Here is a 17,902-nt window from a genome sequence, read left to right as displayed (position 1 = left end):
ATTTGATAGCTGATCTCACCTGTGCATTGTAGGTTTATTTTTTATTTGATTAAAAAATATTTCTATACCGTCTGTGATGTATGAGGTTGACGGCAAAGATGGCGTTTGGCTAATGGCAAAGATACTTTTGTTTGCCGTCTGTAATTTATTCGGTTGACGGAAAATCTGATGTTTGGCTGACGGCAAAGTCTTTGCCGTCTGTCCGATGAAAAGCTGACGGCAAAGTATTCTTTGCCGCTTCGACTTTGCCGTCTGACTTTGCCGTCTGCTTCCTGATGGCAAAATCTTTGCCGTCTGGATTTAGGTCTTTGCCGTCTGTGATCGACAGACGGCAAATTAACTGTTTCCTGTAGTGCATGTATATCTAATATACCTTTCACTTTGCCATCCTTCTTATCCGCCAAATACTTGGCAGTTCCGCTTCCAGTGACCAGTCCCTTTGAAGTAGAAGCACTCATTTTCAGGCTTAGGTCCAGACTTGGGCTTCTTCCCGGGAGTAGCAACTTGTTTGCTATTCTTCTTGAAGTTCCCCTTCTTCCCTTTGCCCTTTTTCTTGAAACTAGTGTTCTTGTTAACCATCAACACTTTATGCTCCTTCTTGATTTCTACCTCCGTAGCCTTTAGCATTGCGAAGAGCTCGGGAATCGTATTCGTCATCCCTTGCATATTATAGTTCATCACGAAGCCTTTATAGCTTGGTGGCAGTGATTGAAGAACTCTGTCAATGACATAATCATCAGGAAGATTAACTCCCAGTTGAGTCAAGTGGTTATGGTACCCAGACATTCTGAGTATGTGTTCACTGACAGAACTATTCTCCTCCATTTTGCAGCTATAGAACTTGTTGGAGACTTCATATCTCTCAACTTGGGCATTTGCTTGAAATATTAACTTCAACTCTTGGAACATCTCATATGCTCCATGACATTCAAAACGTCTTTCAAGTCCCAATTCTAAGTCGTAAATCATGGCACACTGAACTATCGAGTAGTCATCAACTTTGCTCTGCCAGACGTTCATAACGTCCGCAGTTGCATCTGCAGCAGGCCTTGCACCTAGCGGTGCTTCTAGGATGTAATTCTTCTGTGCAGCAATGAGGATAATCCTCAAGTTACGGACCCAGTCCGTGTAATTGCTACCCTCATCTTTCAACTTAGTTTTCTCTAGGAACGCATTAAAATTCAAAGGAACGGTAGGATGGGTCATTGATCTACAACAACATAGACATGCAAAAACTACCAGGACTAAGTTCATGATAAATTAAAGTTCAATTAATCATATTACTTAAGAACTCCCACTTAGATAGACATCCCTCTAGTCATCTAAATGATCATGTGATCCAAATCAACTAAACCATGTCCGATCATCACGTGAGATGGAGTAGTTTTCAACGGTGAACATCACTATGTTGATCATATCTACTATATGATTCACGTTCGACCTTTCGGTCTCAGTGTTCCGAGGCCATATCTGCATATACTAGGCTCGTCAAGTTTAACCTGAGTATTCTGCACGTCCAAAACTAGCTTGCACCCGTTGTATGTGAACGTAGATCTTATCACATCTGATCATCACGTGGTGTCTCGGCATGACGAACTGTAGCAACGGTGCATACTCAGGGAGAACACTTATACCTTGAAATTTAGTAACGGATCATCTTATAATGCTACCGACGTACTAAGCAAAATAAGATGCATAAAAGATAAACATCACATGCAATCAAAATATGTGACATGATATGGCCATCATCATCTTGTGCTCATGATCTCCATCACCGAAGCATCATCATGATCTCCATCGTCACCGGCTTGACACCTTGATCTCCATCGTAGCATCATTGTCGTCTCGCCAACTATTGATGCTACGACTATCGCTACCGCTTAGTGATAAAGTAAAGCAATTACATGGCGATTGCATTTCATACAATAAAGCGACAACCATATGGCTCCTGCCAGCCGATAACTTTGTTACATAACATGATCATCTCATACAACAATTTATATCACATCATGTCTTAACCATATCACATCACAACAAGCCCTGTAAAAACAAGTTAGACGTCCTCTACTTTGTTGTTGCAAGTTTTTCGTGGCTGCTACGGGCTTCTAGCAAGAACCGTTCTTACCTAGGCATCAAAACCACAACGATTTTTCGTCAAGTGTGTTGTTTTAACCTTCAACAAGGACCGGCCATAGTCAAACTCGATTCAACTAAAGTTGTAGAAATAGACACTCGCCAGCCACCTATGTGCAAAAGCACGTCGGTAGAACCAGTCTCATTTTCGCGGTCATGTAATGTCGGTCCGGGCTGCTTCATCCAACAATACCGCCAAATCAAAGTAAGACGTTGGTGGTAAGCAGGACGACTATTATCGCCCACAACTCTGTGTGTTCTACTCATGCATATAACATTTATGCATAGACCTGGCTCTGATGCCACTATTGGGGAACGTAGTAATTCAAAAAAATTCCTATGATCATGCAAGACCTATCTAGGAGATGCATAGCAACAAGACGGGAGAGTGTGTCCGCGTACCCTCATAGACCGAAAGCGGAAGCATTTAGTAACGTGGTTGATGTAGTCGAACGTCTTCACGATCCAACCGACCCAAGTATCGAACGTACGGCACCTCCATGTTCAACACACGTTCAGCACGATGACGTCCCTCGGGCTCTTGATCCAGTAGAGGGTCGAGGGAGATTTCCGTCAGCACGATGGCATGGCGATGGTGTTGATGATGTTACCAGCGCAGGGCTTCGCCTAAGCACTACAACGATATGACCGAGGTGTTAAACTGTGGAGGGGGGCACCACACACGGCTAAGAGAATAACTGTTGTGATTTGGGGTGCCCCCTACCCCTGTATATAAAGGAGGGAGAGAGGAGGCAGCCGGCCTAGAGAAGTGCGCCAAAGTGGGGAGTCCTACTAGGACTCCCAGTCCTAGTAGGAGTCCCCCTTCCTTTTCAGAGTAGGAGAAGGGGGAACGAAAAGAGACAGGGAGAAGGAAAGGGGGGCGCCCCCTCCCCTAGTCCAATTCGGTTTGGCTAGGGGGCGCGCGTGCACCTCCTGGCCACCGGCCTCCTCTTCCCACTATGGCCCATGAAGGCCCAATACTCACCCGGGGGGGGGCCGTAACCACCCGGTACTCTAGAAACTGCCCGAACCTATCTGAAACCTTTCCAGTGTCTGAACATAACCTTCCAATATATCAATCTTTATGTCTCGACCATTTCGAGAGTCCTCGTCATGTCCATGATCTCATCCGGGACTCCGAACAAACTTCGGTCACAAAAAACACATAACTCTTAATACAAATCATCATCGAACGTTAAGCGTGCGGGCCCTACGGGCTTGAGAACTATGTAGACATGATCGAGACACATCTCCGATCAATAACTAATAGTGGAACCTGGATGCTCATATTGGCTCCTATGTATTCTATGAAGATGTTTATCGATCAAACCGCCCAACAACATACGTTGTTCCCTTTGTCATCGGTATGTTACTTGCCCGAGATTCGATTGTCGGTATCATCATACCTAATTCAATCTCATTACCGGCAAGTCTCTTTACTCATTCCGTAATTCTTCATCCCTCAACTAACTCATTAGTCGCATTGCTTGCAAGGCTTATAGTTATGAGCATTACAGAGAGGGCCCATAGATACCTCTCCGACACACGGAGTGAAAAATCCTAATCTCGATCTATGGCAACCCAACAAACACCTCGGAGACACCTCTAGAGCATCTTTATAATCACCCAGTTATGTTGTGACGTTTGATAGCACACAAGGTGTTCCTCCGGTATTCAGGAGTTGCATAATCTCATAGTCTGAGGAACATGTATAAGTCATGAAGAAAGCAGTAGCAATGAAACTGTAATGATCATAATGCTAAGCTAACGGATGGGTCTTGTCCATCACATCATTCTCCTAATGATGTGATCATGTTCATCAAATGACAACACATGTCTATGGTTAGGAAACATAACCAGATTAACGAGCTAGTCAAGTAGAGGCATACTAGGGACACTATGTATTGTCTATGTATTCACACATGCATGTACTAAGTTTCCGGTTAATACAATTCTAGCATGAATAATAAACATTTATCATGATATAAGGAAATATAAATAACAACTTTATTATTGCCTCTAGGGCATATTTCCTTCAAATATGTCATAGGAGTTGGTTGACACAAGTACAAGACCGGCAACACCTTCATCTTGAGTATATTCGGAGTCGGAGTGATAACTTCTCTCAGAGTGGTGGTCGGAGTCAGAACCGGATACCCATTCACCAACATGAGCTTGATGTATTCGTTTTGTGCAGCTCTTTGATGACTTGTCCTTCCTTTCCGAATCCTTGCTTCTATGAGAGGTTATTCGTTCATAATGATCATCTCTACTCCTCTCTCTTGGAGGTGATTCTTCTCTTCTACTTCTTCTTTTAGGTGAGTCTTCTCTTCTTTTGTAGGGAGCGTACACTCATTGGAGTAGTGTATGGGTCTTCCACAATTGTAGCAATTACGTTCACGACTAGAAGATCTTTTGTCATGGTAGGATCTTGACTTGGAGCTTCTCTCTTTGCTTCTACTCTTGTAGAATTTGTTGAAATTATTCACCATTAAGCTCAATTCCTCATTGAAGACTTGTTTTTCACTTGATGTGGCAGGAGCATCACATGAGGCTTTATATGCACCACAAGACTTGTTGTGAAGCTCTTCTTTATCCTTGAGTGACATCTCATGAGCAACAATTCTTCCAATGACTTATGTTGGCTTGAGATCTTTGTAATTGGGCATCATTTGGATCAATGTGCACAAGGTGTCATATTTTCCATCCAAGTCTCTTAGGATCTTCTTATGATGAATCTATCAGTCATCTCTTCACTTCCTAAGTCGGCAATCTCATTTGTGATGAGAGCAAGCCTAGAGTACATTTCAGCGACACCTTCACCATCCTTCATTCTGAACTTGTCAAGTTGACTTTGAAGCACATCCAACTTGGATTCCTTGACGGACTCGGTACCTTCGTGCATATCAATCAAAGTATCCCAAATTTCCTTTGCATTCTCAAGAAGGCTGGTTTTGTTGAATTCTTTGGGGCACAATCCTTTAAAGAGAATATCGCAAGCTTGAGCGTTGTATTGCAGCATCTTCAATTCTTTCGCAGTTGCTTCACGATTTGGTTCTCTCCCATCGAAGAATTCACCTTGCAAACCAATACACACAATAGCCGAAACGGCAGGTTATGTCCAAGAATATGCATTTTCATCATATGCTTCCAACTAGCAAAATTAGTACCATCAAAGTAAGGACCTCTACGGCGGTAATTTCCCTCGCTAGACGCCATACTCTCCTAGGTTGTGAAACCAAGGCTATGATCACCAAATCTATGGAAATCAAGGCAAATGGAGACCAAAGTCTGATACCACTTGTAGGATCGAAAGTATGTCTATAGGGGGGTGATTAGACTACTTGACCAAATAAAAATCTAGCCTTTTCCCAATTTTATGTCTTGGCAGATTTTAACAACTTAGCACAAGTCAAGCAATCAACCTACACATGCAATTCTAAGAGTATAGCAGTGGAATGTAAATTATTGCATATGAAGGTAAAAGGGGAGGAGTTTGGAGGGTGCAAATGCAATGTAGACATGGAGATTTTTGGCGTGGTTCCAATAGGTGGTGCTATCGTACATCCACGTTGACGGAGACTTCAACACACGAAGGGTAATGGTTGCGCGAGTCCACGGAGGGCTCCACCCACGAAGGGTCCACGAAGAAGCAACCTTGTCTATCCCACCATGGCCATCACCCACAAAGGACTTGCCTCACTTTGGTAGATCTTCAGGAAGTAGGCGATCTCTTTGCCCTTACAAACTCCTTGGTTCAACTCCACAATCTTGACGGAGGCTCCCAGGTGACACCTAACCAATCTAGGAGACACCACTCTCCAAAAGGTAATAGATGGTGTGTTGATGATGAACTCCTTGCTCTTGTGCTTCAAATGATAGTCTCCCCAACACTCAACTCTCTCACACAGATTTGGATATGCTGGAAAGATTATTTGAGTGGAAAGCAACTTGCGGAAGGCTAGAGATCAAGATTCTTGTGGTTGGATTGGAATGTCTTGGTCTCAACACATGAGTAGGTGGTTCTCTCTTAGAAAATGAGTAGTGGAAGTGTAGGAACGTTCTGATGGCTCTCTCTCGAATGGAGAAGAGGCTGGAGGGATATATATAGCCTCCACACAAAATCTAACCATTACACACAATTTACCAAATTTGGTGGGACCAAATAGTGAAACTCGATGAGACCGACTTGGTTCAAAATGTGAACGTTAGGCTTTTCGGTGGGACCAACAATATCAACTCAGTGAAACCAATGCGCTAGGGTTAGGGAAAAATCTCTTCTCGGTGACACCGATCACATGAACTCGGTGAGACCGATTTCAGTAATAAGCAAACAAAGACTTGGTCAGGCAAACTCGATGGGACCGATGGCTCATTTCGGTGAGACCGAAATGTTATGAAAAGGAAACAGAGAGTTTGCACAGCAAACTCGGTGGGACCGGTCGCTCATCTCGGTTATACCAAAACGTTACAAAGGGAATTGGAGAGTTTGCAATCCCATCTCGATGAGACCGAGATCCCTATCGGTAAGAGCAAACTGATTAGGGTTTGTGGATATGGCTATGTCAAGTGAACTCGGTGGCGCCGGATAGTTCAAATTGGTGGGGCCGAGTTTGACTTTAGGTTTAGGACATTGTGGACATGAGAAAGTGGTTGAGGATTTTTGGAGCATATCACTGAGCATTTTGAGCAAGCAAGCCATTAAGCAACACCTCATCCCGTTTTAATAGTATTGACTTTTCCTATGGACTCAATGTGATCTTGGATCACTAAAATGAAAATGTAGAGTCTTGAGCTTTTGCCAATATGTGTCCTTAGAATTTTGAGGGGTCCACATCTCTAGTCCATGCCATACCAACCATTGAACTTTCTGAAACATTGATCTTGAAAGAATATTAGTTCAATGAGCTATATGTTGTTATGCATTACCAAAACCACCCGGGGAAAAGTTGCACTTTCAAATGGCCCGCATTTGTGGCCTATAAGAAATCAAAGGGTATGAAAACGTCACTGACAAGCAAGAAAACTGTTGCAAAGAAGAAGTATCACCATCACACGGGGTCAGGTGGCTACTACAAAGCCCAAATGTTGTGGGACAAAGCTGAGCAAGACCTGCTTGCTAAAGGGATCCAACCAGTGACATTGAAGTGACCAGATCGTTCAAGGACTTGGTTCTTCGGGGTTGGGGGAACTTTGGACCCAGAAACAGGGGAGTGTTGTTGGACGGACAAGCAACTTGCAATACCCATCAAGAAGCTTCAGAAATATATCAAGTCAACGCAGGAAGGGACGTTCATTCCCGACAGAGAGAAGGATGAGCTGACAAAGGCCCTCGGGAATCCTGAGCACCCTGGAGGAACACGAGGCATGCCAGGCTCCTTTCCGTGGGTGCATGGGTTTCCTGGCAGCGGTGGTTACAGAAGCCGAGAGAGAAAGAGGAAAGTGGAAGCGAGCGAAATGGAGAAGCTCAATGCAAGAATAGCAAAGCTAGAGGAACTTGAGAGCAGCGAGAGCTACCAGCCAACCATCTCAGCGGCAAGAAGATCCTTGCTTCGACGCTTCCCCAGAAGCTACCCCACCATTTCAGCGGAGAAGCAGTGTGGCTTCCGCGGAGCTCGTTCAGCCTGATTTCACGGCTCCTCGCTACCCCGTGGATAGTATCACGGAGGCTGAACATTGCAAGCTAATACAAGATGCCAGAACCTAACTTTAAAGGCGGCGGTCGGCTCTGTTGTACGTCCTGAAGATGAGGGAACTTTTTGTTGTTGTCCGATTCCACATGGCTATGCTGTTGTGACGGTGGATGAAATAATGGAGGTGAGGGAGTCCTGGATTAGGGGGTGTTCGGATAGCCGGACTACCATCATCAGCCGAACTATCATCGGCTGGACTATCATCATCGACCGGACTCCAAGACTATGAAGATACAAGATTGAAGACTTCGTCCCGTGTCCGGATGGGACTTTCCTTGGCGTGGAAGGAAAGCTTGGCGATACGGATACGTAGATCTCCTACCATTGTAACCGACTCTATGTAACCCTAGCCCTCTCCGGTGTCTATATAAACCGGATGGCTCTAGTCCGTAGGACATAACAACAACAACCATTACAATCATACCATAGGCTAGCTTCTAGGGTTTAGCCTCCTTGATCTCGTGGTAGATCCACTCTTGTAAACATCCACAATATCAATATCAATCAAGCAGGACGTAGGGTTTTACCTCCATCAAGAGGGCCCGAACCTGGGTAAAACATCGTGTCCCTTGTCTCCTGTTACCATCCGCCTAGACGCACAGTTCGGGACCCCCTACCCGAGATCCGCCGGTTTTTGACACCGACATTGGTGCTTTCATTGAGAGTTCCTCTGTGTCGTCACCGATAGGCTTGATGGCCTCTTCAATCGACAACGACGCAGTCCTGGGTGAGACTTTTCTCCCCGGATAGATCTTCGTATTTGGCGGCTTCGCACTGCGGGCCAACTCACTTGGCCATCTACAGTAGATCGAAAGCTACACCCCTGGCCGTCAGGTCAGGTTTGGAAGCCTAAACTTCACGGCCGATATCCGCAGGGACTTGATCTTCGATGGATCTGAGCCACAGCCGAGCGTGTCGCGCTGTCACGATGGGCATGACCTAACTCTGCCGCCGGACAGCACCTTGGAGGCCGCACACGAATCCGCTCCGACCCATAGTCCAGAGCCGATCGCTCAGATCGAGGACGGATGGCTGGACACCGCCTCGGGAGCTGCAACTTCTACGGCGATGGAGCCGAACACTTACCTTGTCCCGCATAAAGCTCATGACTCCGAGGTACCGGACTCTCTGCCGGACTCCGAACCTCCTGCGCCCCTGCCAGTCGAATCCGACTGGGCGCCGATCATGGAATTCACCGCTGCGGAAATCTTTCAGCACTCACCCTTCGGTGATATCTTAAATTCGCTGAAGCATCTCTCGCTATCCGGAGAGCCCTGGCCGAACTACGGCCAGGATGGTTGGGACGCGGACGACGAAGAAATTCAGAGCCCACCCACCACCCACTTCGTAGCCACCGTCGACGATCTAACCGACGTACTCGACTACGACTCTGAAGACATCGACGGTATGGACGACGATGCCAGAGACTATCAAGAACCAGTGCCTACAGGACACTGGAAGACCACCTCGTCATACGACATATACATGGTGGACACCCCAAAAGATGGGGACGGTGAAGAAGCAACGGAGGCCGATTCCTTAAAGAAACAGCCCAAGCGCCGACGTCAGCGGTGCCGCTCTAAATCCCGCCACAGCAAGAATGGAGATTCCGGCACAGGAGATAATAACACCCCAGAAAGTGCCGAAGACAACCCCCTCCAGCACGATCCAGCGCAGGAGGAGGCAGAAGCAAGCCCTCACGAGAGGGCGGCAGACGAAGAGGTCGAGGATGATAATTACTTACCTCCCTCCGGAGACGAGGCAAGCCTCGACGACGACGAATTCGTCGTGCCTGAGGATCCCGTCGAACAAGAGCGTTTCATACGCAGGCTAATGGCCACGGCAAACAGCCTAAAGAAAAAGCAGCAACAACTTCAAGCTGATCAAGCCCTACTGGCCGACAGATGGACCGAGGTCCTCGTGGCCGAAGAGTATGAACTCAAATGCCCCTCCAAAAGTTACCCAAAACGCAAGTTGCTCCCCCGACTAGAGGAGGAAGCGTTCAAACCTGCATCACTAGCGCACAATACGGTAGACCGACCACCTCGTGGCCGCGACAGAGAAGCGTGCAATCCCTCCACCAAAACCGTACCCCGGCATCGCTCAAAAAGCATGAAGTCACGGGGGAACGCGCCGGACTTGCGAGATATATTGGAGGACAAGGCAAGACAATCCAGATCTATCTATGGATCATGTGGGCGCTCCAAGACCCACGACGAATACCGTCGCGCCGGATACAACTACTCCGGCCGGGCCGAACACAGCAGACAACGCTCTATCGAGCTACGTCGCGATATTTCTCAATACAGAGGCGCCGCACACCCACTATGCTTCACTGACGAAGTAATGGATCATCAAATCCCTGAAGGGTTTAAACCCGTTAATATCGAATCCTACGATGGCACAACAGACCCCGCGGTTTGGATTGAGGATTATCTCCTCCATATACATATGGCCCGCGGCGACGATCTTCACGCCATCAAATATCTCCCGCTCAAGCTTAAAGGACCAGCTCGGCATTGGCTTAACAGCCTGCCCGCAGAGTCAATTGGATGCTGGGAAGACCTGGAAGCCGCATTCCTCGACAACTTCCAGGGCACGTATGTGCGACCACCGGACGCAGATGACCTAAGCCACATAATCCAGCAGCCAGACGAATCGGCGAGGCAATTCTGGACACAGTTCTTAACAAAGAAAAATCAAATCGTCGACTGTCCGGATGCAGAGGCCCTCGCTGCCTTCAAACATAACATCCGCGACGAGTGGCTGGCCCGGCACCTAGGACAGGAGAAGCCAAAATCCATGGCAGCCCTCACATCACTCATGACCCGCTTCTGTGCGGGAGAGGATAGCTGGCTAGCTCGCAGCAACAACCTCAGCAAAAACGCTGGCAGTCCGGATACCAAGGACCGCAATGGCAGGTTGTGTCGAAACAAAAACAAACGCCGCATTAACGGCGACAGCAATGAGGATATGGCAGTCAACGCTGGATTCTGAGGCTCCAAGCCCGGTCAACGGAAGAGGCCATTCAAAAGAACCACTCCGGGCCCGTCCAATTTGGACCGAATACTCGACCGCTCCTGTCAAATACATGGAACCCCCGAAAAGCCAGGTAACCACACCAACAGAGATTGTTGGGTATTCAAGCAGGCAGGCAAATTAATCGCCGAAAATAATGACAAGGGGCTACACAGCGATGACGAGGAAGAGACCCGGCCGCCGAACAACAGAGGACAAAAGGGATTCCCCCCTCAAGTTCGGACGGTAAACATGATATACGCAACGCATATACCCAAGAGGGAGCGGAAGCGTGCACTAAGGGACGTATACGCGATGGAGCCAGTCGCCCCAAAATTCAACCCATGGTCCTCTTGCCCGATCACTTTCGATCGAAGAGACCATCCGACCAGTATCCGCCATGGCGGATTCGCCGCATTGGTTTTAGACCCAATCGTCGATGGATTTCACCTCACGAGAGTCCTGATGGATGGCGGCAGTAGCCTGAACCTGCTTTATCAGGATACACTGCGCAAGATGGGCATAGACCCTTCAAGGATTAAACCTACAAAGACAACCTTCAAAGGCGTCATACCAGGTGTCGAGGCCAGTTGTACAGGCTCAGTCACACTGGAAGTGGTCTTCGGATCCCCGGATAATTTTCGAAGCGAGGAGTTAATCTTCAACATAGTCCCGTTCCGCAGTGGCTATCACGCTCTGCTCGGACGAACCGCGTTCGCAAAATTCAACGCGGTGCCGCATTATGCATACCTTAAGCTCAAGATGCCAGGCCCTCGTGGAGACATCACGGTCAATGGAAACACGGAACGCTCCCTCCGAACGGAGGAACATACAGCGGCTCTCGCGACAGAAGTACAGAGCAGCCTTTTAAGGCAATTTTCGAGTCCGGCCGTTAAACGACCGGACACGGCCAAACGCGCCCGGAGCAACATCAACCAAGACCACCTGGCACGTTCCGAGCACGCGTAGCAATGCAGCCTCAACCCCAGCCCTCGCACAATTGTAAGACAAACTCTCCGCGTACATAATTACGCCGTGGAGATACCATGGGCATAGGGGGAGAGGCACAACCACAACAGACCCAGAGTGCGGTTCGACCACACCAGGGGCTCCCAAGTGTGTCGCTCTTTTTATCTTTTATTTCTCTCTTTTTTTATACAGAACGCTGTCCGGCGGCGAACCTGTCGAACTCATGATGCAACAGCCAGGGAGGGACAAAGGCTGCGACGAACACTCAGGTGGTCTCCATTACGAGCATTAAATTTGTTAAATACACCATTCCGCGGCCTACCCCTGGAGGGAGACGCCTTTAATTCATCCAATCCCTTGCTTTCCGCACTATTTGTATCATTCCGCACTCATAGCAGATCTTCTCGAATAAAATGTAGCACTTTTTGCCCATAATTGCATTACCTTATATATATATATATATGTTCATTTACGACATGTTGCATCCGTACATTTTGGTACGGCCAAATACACCAGGGGCTTAAGTTCCCCGCATTATGGTGTGATAAAGTCCGAACACTTTCACAAGTGCGGCACCCCGAACTTATAGCATTATATGAATCGGCTCTGAATCATGTCTTGGGTCAATAGTTGGGTTTGCCTGGCTCCCATGTTTGGCACCTTACGTTCCGTTCTATCGGCTAAGGTAGCACTGGGAGAACCACTGCGATTGCGCCCCGATTGAGCCGGGTTAACGCCTCAGTGGAGAAAGCTAAAACTGACTGTCATGATAAGGCGAGAGACTGGTCGCTGTTCGAGAGGTCTTTTCGGGTCCTTAAAGACCTACGCCGCTTCGAGCGAAGTTCCGGATAATGTCCGACGAAGGCGTGGATAGCGCCCCGAATTCGGTCTTCCGAATACTAGGGGCTTCGCCAAAATTTAAAATTATAGAATTCTATGGCTAAGTGAGAGTGTTCAAGTACTATAAGTCTGGTTGCCTCGTTCGTTGTGTTGAGCGCCTCCCTAGATGGACCCAAAAATGGGAACAAGAGTGCTCAAGTTTATCCCGAACACCCCAGCACTCGTGGCATGGGGGCTGAAGCCGACGACTTGTCATCTCTTAGATTTAATAAACGGCCGCACAGAAGGTAATATTTTAAATTAACAAGCGTTGCTTAGTGCATATGAACAAAGTTTTCAGCGCACAGGATAACACATTGCGAATTTACTCAATAAATACATCCCTGGGGCACTCATCCGCAATCTTGCGGGCACCCTTCAGGACAGTCTTATAGTACATTTCGGGCGTACGATATTCCTTGCCCACTGGTGGCGCGTCAGTGATTAGCTTCTCCGCATCCAGCTTGCCCCAATGCACCTTTGCGCGGGCAAGGGCCCGACGAGCACCTTTAATACAGGCGGAGCGCTTGATAACCTCCACCCAGGGGCACGCATCCACCAACCGTCGCACGAGGCCGAAGTACCTCCCAGGCATGGCCTCTCCAGGCCACAGCCGGACTATGAGGCCCTTCATGGCCTGCTCGGCCGCCTTGTGGAGCTCGACCAGCTGCTTCAGCTGGTCGCTAGGGGGCACCGGATGGCCGGCCTCAGCATACTGAGACCAGAAGACCTTCTCCATTGAGCTCCCCTCCTCGGCTCGGTAGAATGCGGCGGCATCAGACACGCTGCGAGGCAGATCTGCAAACGCCCCTGGAGAGCTCTGAATTCGGGTAAGTAACACATAATTTACATTCACATGCTTGCTTTGCATGAAAAATGCCTTACCCGCTGCTATCTTCCTCACCAACTCAATCTCCTGAAGGGACTTATGGGCATCGGCCTTGGCAGTTTTGGCACTTTCGAGAGCCGAGGCAAGCTCGGACTCTCGAGTCTTTGAGTCACGCTCCAAACTCTCATGCTTTTCCATGAGAGCCTGGAGCTCTTGCCGAACCACCGCCACCCGCGCCTCCTGCTTTTCTCGCTCTGCCCGTTCCGCGGCCGCATTGCATTCGGCCGCGGACACGGCCTCCTTCAGGGTCGCCACCTCGTTCGTGGCCCCTGCAGTACCCATGTTATCCTTGTTATTTTTTGTTGCAACCTAAATCCTTTTCTGTAAGGTATAAGTTCAAAGTGGTGTTACTCACCTTCTTTGTCCTGGAGCTGCTTCTTGGCGCGGCTGAGCTCTTGCTCGGACCGCTCGAGCTCCTGCTTCAAAGCACCGACCTCCGCAGTCAGTGCGGCAGAGGTCAGCAGCACAGCCTGCAACCCATATTGACATAATTTTTTAGCAACCCTGCGTATATCTTTTTTTTCAGATCCTCAGTCCGGCTTTTCTTTCCGAACACCGAACCGAGCATCAGGGGCTACTGTCTATGCGGTATTACATTGCATATTTTTAACTTCTTACCTCAAAGCCTGATAGAAGGCTACTGCAGGCTTCGGTCAGCCCGCTCTTGGCGAGTTGTACCTTCTGAATCACCGCACTCATAATAGTGCGGTGTTCTTCCTCGATGGAAGTGCTCTGGAGTGCCTCCAACAAATTGTCCGGCGCCTCCGGTTGGACGGAAGCCGCCGGCGTCACGGTCTTGCCCTTCGTGCGAAGGGGCCGCCGGCCAGACTCCGGAACCACTGCGGGCTCTGATGTGGAGTCCGGCGCAAAGTCCGGGAGGCTGCCTTGTGGCGCCTCCGGAGCCTCCCCCTGATGGGTCCCTTCTGGGGATCCCACCTCGGCGTCCTCGGTATCACGAGGGGTGGAGGCGGTCGGGATGGAGTCTACATCCGACGGAGCCAACGACCCGCTCGATGAAGCAGGGAGATCATCATTGGCCGGACTACAGGCAGCATGCGGCATCAGAATGACACTATGTGACGCAGAAAAAGAAATTATAAATCATTCAGGAATCCGGATACTTACGAACTCGCCGGAGGCCTGGCCCTTGAAGGCCATTCTTCCTCGCCAACGTTGATGTTGGCGGTGCTGTCCGGGGGAATAGTCCTTCCCCTCTTGGACCCTTCGGCCTCCCCTGTTGGGGAAGCCTTCCTCTTCCTCTCTCCCTCCTCTGGGAGAGAGTCCTCTTTCTCCTTCTCGTTTTTGGGGGAGGAGTCCGCCCCGGAGTCGTCGGACACCTGAAAACAGGAACTCTTTCGAGCACCCGTGGCCTCCTTCTTGGCCTTCTTCTCCGGCACCACGTGCGGTGCCGGAACCAGCAGCCTCGTTAGACGGGCGTCTACTGGGTTTTCTGGCATAGGAGCCGGGCAGATAATCTGCTCCGCCTTCCTCATCCAGTCCTGTCAAAGGAAAAGGGGAAATTAAAACCTGCATAGAGTCAAACTATGAAAAGCAAGTGTCCCGTAAAGGGGTAGAATCACTTACCTCGTCGGCTTGGCACTGCGAGCGAAATCCGCGATCTTCAGTGGCGGATGCGGGGGCTTCGGCGCCCTTGAACAGCACCCTCCAGGCGCCTTCGTACGTCGTGTCGAAGAGCCCGCTCAGCGCCTGGTGCTGTTCCGGATTGAACTCCCACAGATTGAATGCCCGCTCTTGGCATGGGAGAATCTGGCGGACGAGCATGACTTGGACCACGTTAACCAGCCTGAGCTTCTTCACCAGCTTCTGGATACAGGCTTGGAGTCCCGTCAGCTCCTCCGAACTACCCCACAGCAAGCCCTTCTCTTTCCAGGAGGTGAGCTGCATGGGGATACCAGATCTGAACTCGGGGGCCGCCGCCCACGTAGGGTCGCGCGGCTGGGTGATATAGAACCACCCCGATTGCCACCCCTTGACGGATTCCACGAAGGCCCCTTCGAACCAAAGGACGTTGGGCATCTTGCCCAACATGGCGCCTCTGCACTCCGCTTGAGTGCCCTTCACTACCTTCGGCTTGACATTGAAGGTCTTGAGCCACAAGCCGAAGTGGGGCTGGATGCAGAGAAAGGCCTCGTACACGATGATAAACGCCGAGATGTTGAGGATGAAGTTCGGCGCCAGATCATGGAAATCCAGGCCGTAGTAGAACATGAGCCCCCGGACAAAGGGGTGAAGTGGAAAGCCCAGTCCGTGGAGGAAGTGGGGAAGAAAAACGACCCTCTCATGGGGCCTAGGGGTGGGGATGAGCTGCCCCTCGTCAGGCAGCGGGTGCGCGATGTCACCGGACAGGTAGCCGGCGCTGCGCAGTCTTTCGATGTGCTCCTCCGTGACGGAGGAGGTCATCCACTTGCCTCCCGCTCCAGACATGACTGGGGAAGTTTGAGACGAGATGTGCGGGCTTGGGCGCTGGAGCTCGAGTGCGCGGAGATGGATAAGCAAAGGAGGAAGAAGGCGTAGGTGAAAAGGTGAATCCTTATCCCTTATATGGGCGGGCAAAGTCTACGCGTCCCCCACCGGCCTGGTAAAACTCGCTTATCCCCCAAGCGTCACCATCAATGGCGCGGTTGGGTTACCCACGTCCGTATTGATGAGAATCCCGGATTAAGGGGGAACACGATCTCTGCTTCGACGAGATGTTCCAAGGAAACCGCTTCGCTAAATGCGCTGAGGTGGTAGAGTAAAAAACGATTCAAGTAATGGCTTGGTAGTGGCGTGACGTCATGCCGCAAAAAACGTCAGCAGGTTGAACTTGTGTATATATTATTCTCTCTACGGTGGAATGTGGAATTTATTTTGCAGAGCCGGACACTATCCTGGTGTTCACAATCTTCTATCATTCGGAGGAGGAACCCGCCTTGCAATGCCAAGCAATATACGCGTCGGACTTATCGTCATTGAAGCCTGGTTCAGGGGCTACTGAGGGAGTCCTGGATTAGGGGGTGTCCGGATAGCCGGACTACCATCATCAGCCGAACTATCATCGGCCGGACTATCATCATCGACCGGACTCCAAGACTATGAAGATACAAGATTGAAGACTTCGTCCCGTGTCCGGATGGGACTTTCCTTGGCGTGGAAGGCAAGCTTGGTGATACGGATACGTAGATCTCCTACCATTGTAACCGACTCTATGTAACCCTAGCCCTCTCCGGTGTCTATATAAACCGGATGGCTCTAGTCCGTAGGACATAACAACAACAATCATTACAATCATACCATAGGCTAGCTTCTAGGGTTTAGCCTCCTTGATCTCGTGGTAGATCCACTCTTGTAAACATCCACAATATCAATATCAATCAAGCAGGACGTAGGGTTTTACCTCCATCAAGAGGGCCCGAACCTGGGTAAAACATCGTGTTCCTTGTCTCCTGTTACCATCCGCCTAGACGCACAGTTCGGGACCCCCTACCCGAGATCCGCCGGTTTTGACACCGACAGGAGGGATTTGAGGAGCTGGAGCTTGACTACCCTACAGGTGAAGGGGAGAATCATCTAGTCTATGCTTTAAGGAGTACCTGTCTATGGAGGAAGGAGTACATCAAGCTTCCAAACTGGACGCCTCCACCTCCGATGACGAGTTAGGGCACTCCTCCTCCTCCTCCTCCTCCCGCGAGTCAGGGCACTCCACCTCCTCCTCCTCATCCTCCTCCTCCGGCGAGTGATCAAGGCACTCCGCCTCCTCCTCCACCTCCTCCGGCGCGTGAGGGCACTTTACCTCCTCCTCTGCCTCCTCCGGCATGTCGGAGCACTCCGCCTCCTCCTCCGCCTCCTCCGGCGCGTGAGGACATTTTACCTCCTCCTCTGCCTCCTCCGGCGTGTCGGAGCACTCCGCCTCCTCCGGCATGTCAGCAGACTCTGCCGCGTCAGCAACGGCAGAAAAGAGACGGCGCTGCTCTGATGGCTAGCAGTACAAGAGGCGGGAAGAAATACAGATTTGGTCCAAGCCTACAGCCTCTTCCAAAGTTACCATATGAGAGGACTGACAAGGAAACCGATGACATCATCGCAGCCGAAGTGGAGGCCCATTTTGAATGGAAACCTCCACCTCCGAAGGAAACGGTAGATCCGGTGAAAGCGAAGTGCACTCTGGATGCTCTGAAGCGACCACCACTGCCTTCACCGGATTCCAACTATGTCTGCTGTATTATAAATACTTATCAAGATGCGGGGCGGTCGGGAAGTACTTCCACTGATGCAAGATTAGCACAACGAAGAAGTGGGAAAACAATTCCCCAGCTCGGCG

Source organism: Triticum dicoccoides, chromosome 7B (assembly GCF_002162155.2).
Source record: "Triticum dicoccoides isolate Atlit2015 ecotype Zavitan chromosome 7B, WEW_v2.0, whole genome shotgun sequence".
NCBI classification, from domain to species: Eukaryota; Viridiplantae; Streptophyta; class Magnoliopsida; order Poales; family Poaceae; genus Triticum; species Triticum dicoccoides.
This window is presented reverse-complemented; position numbering follows the sequence as displayed.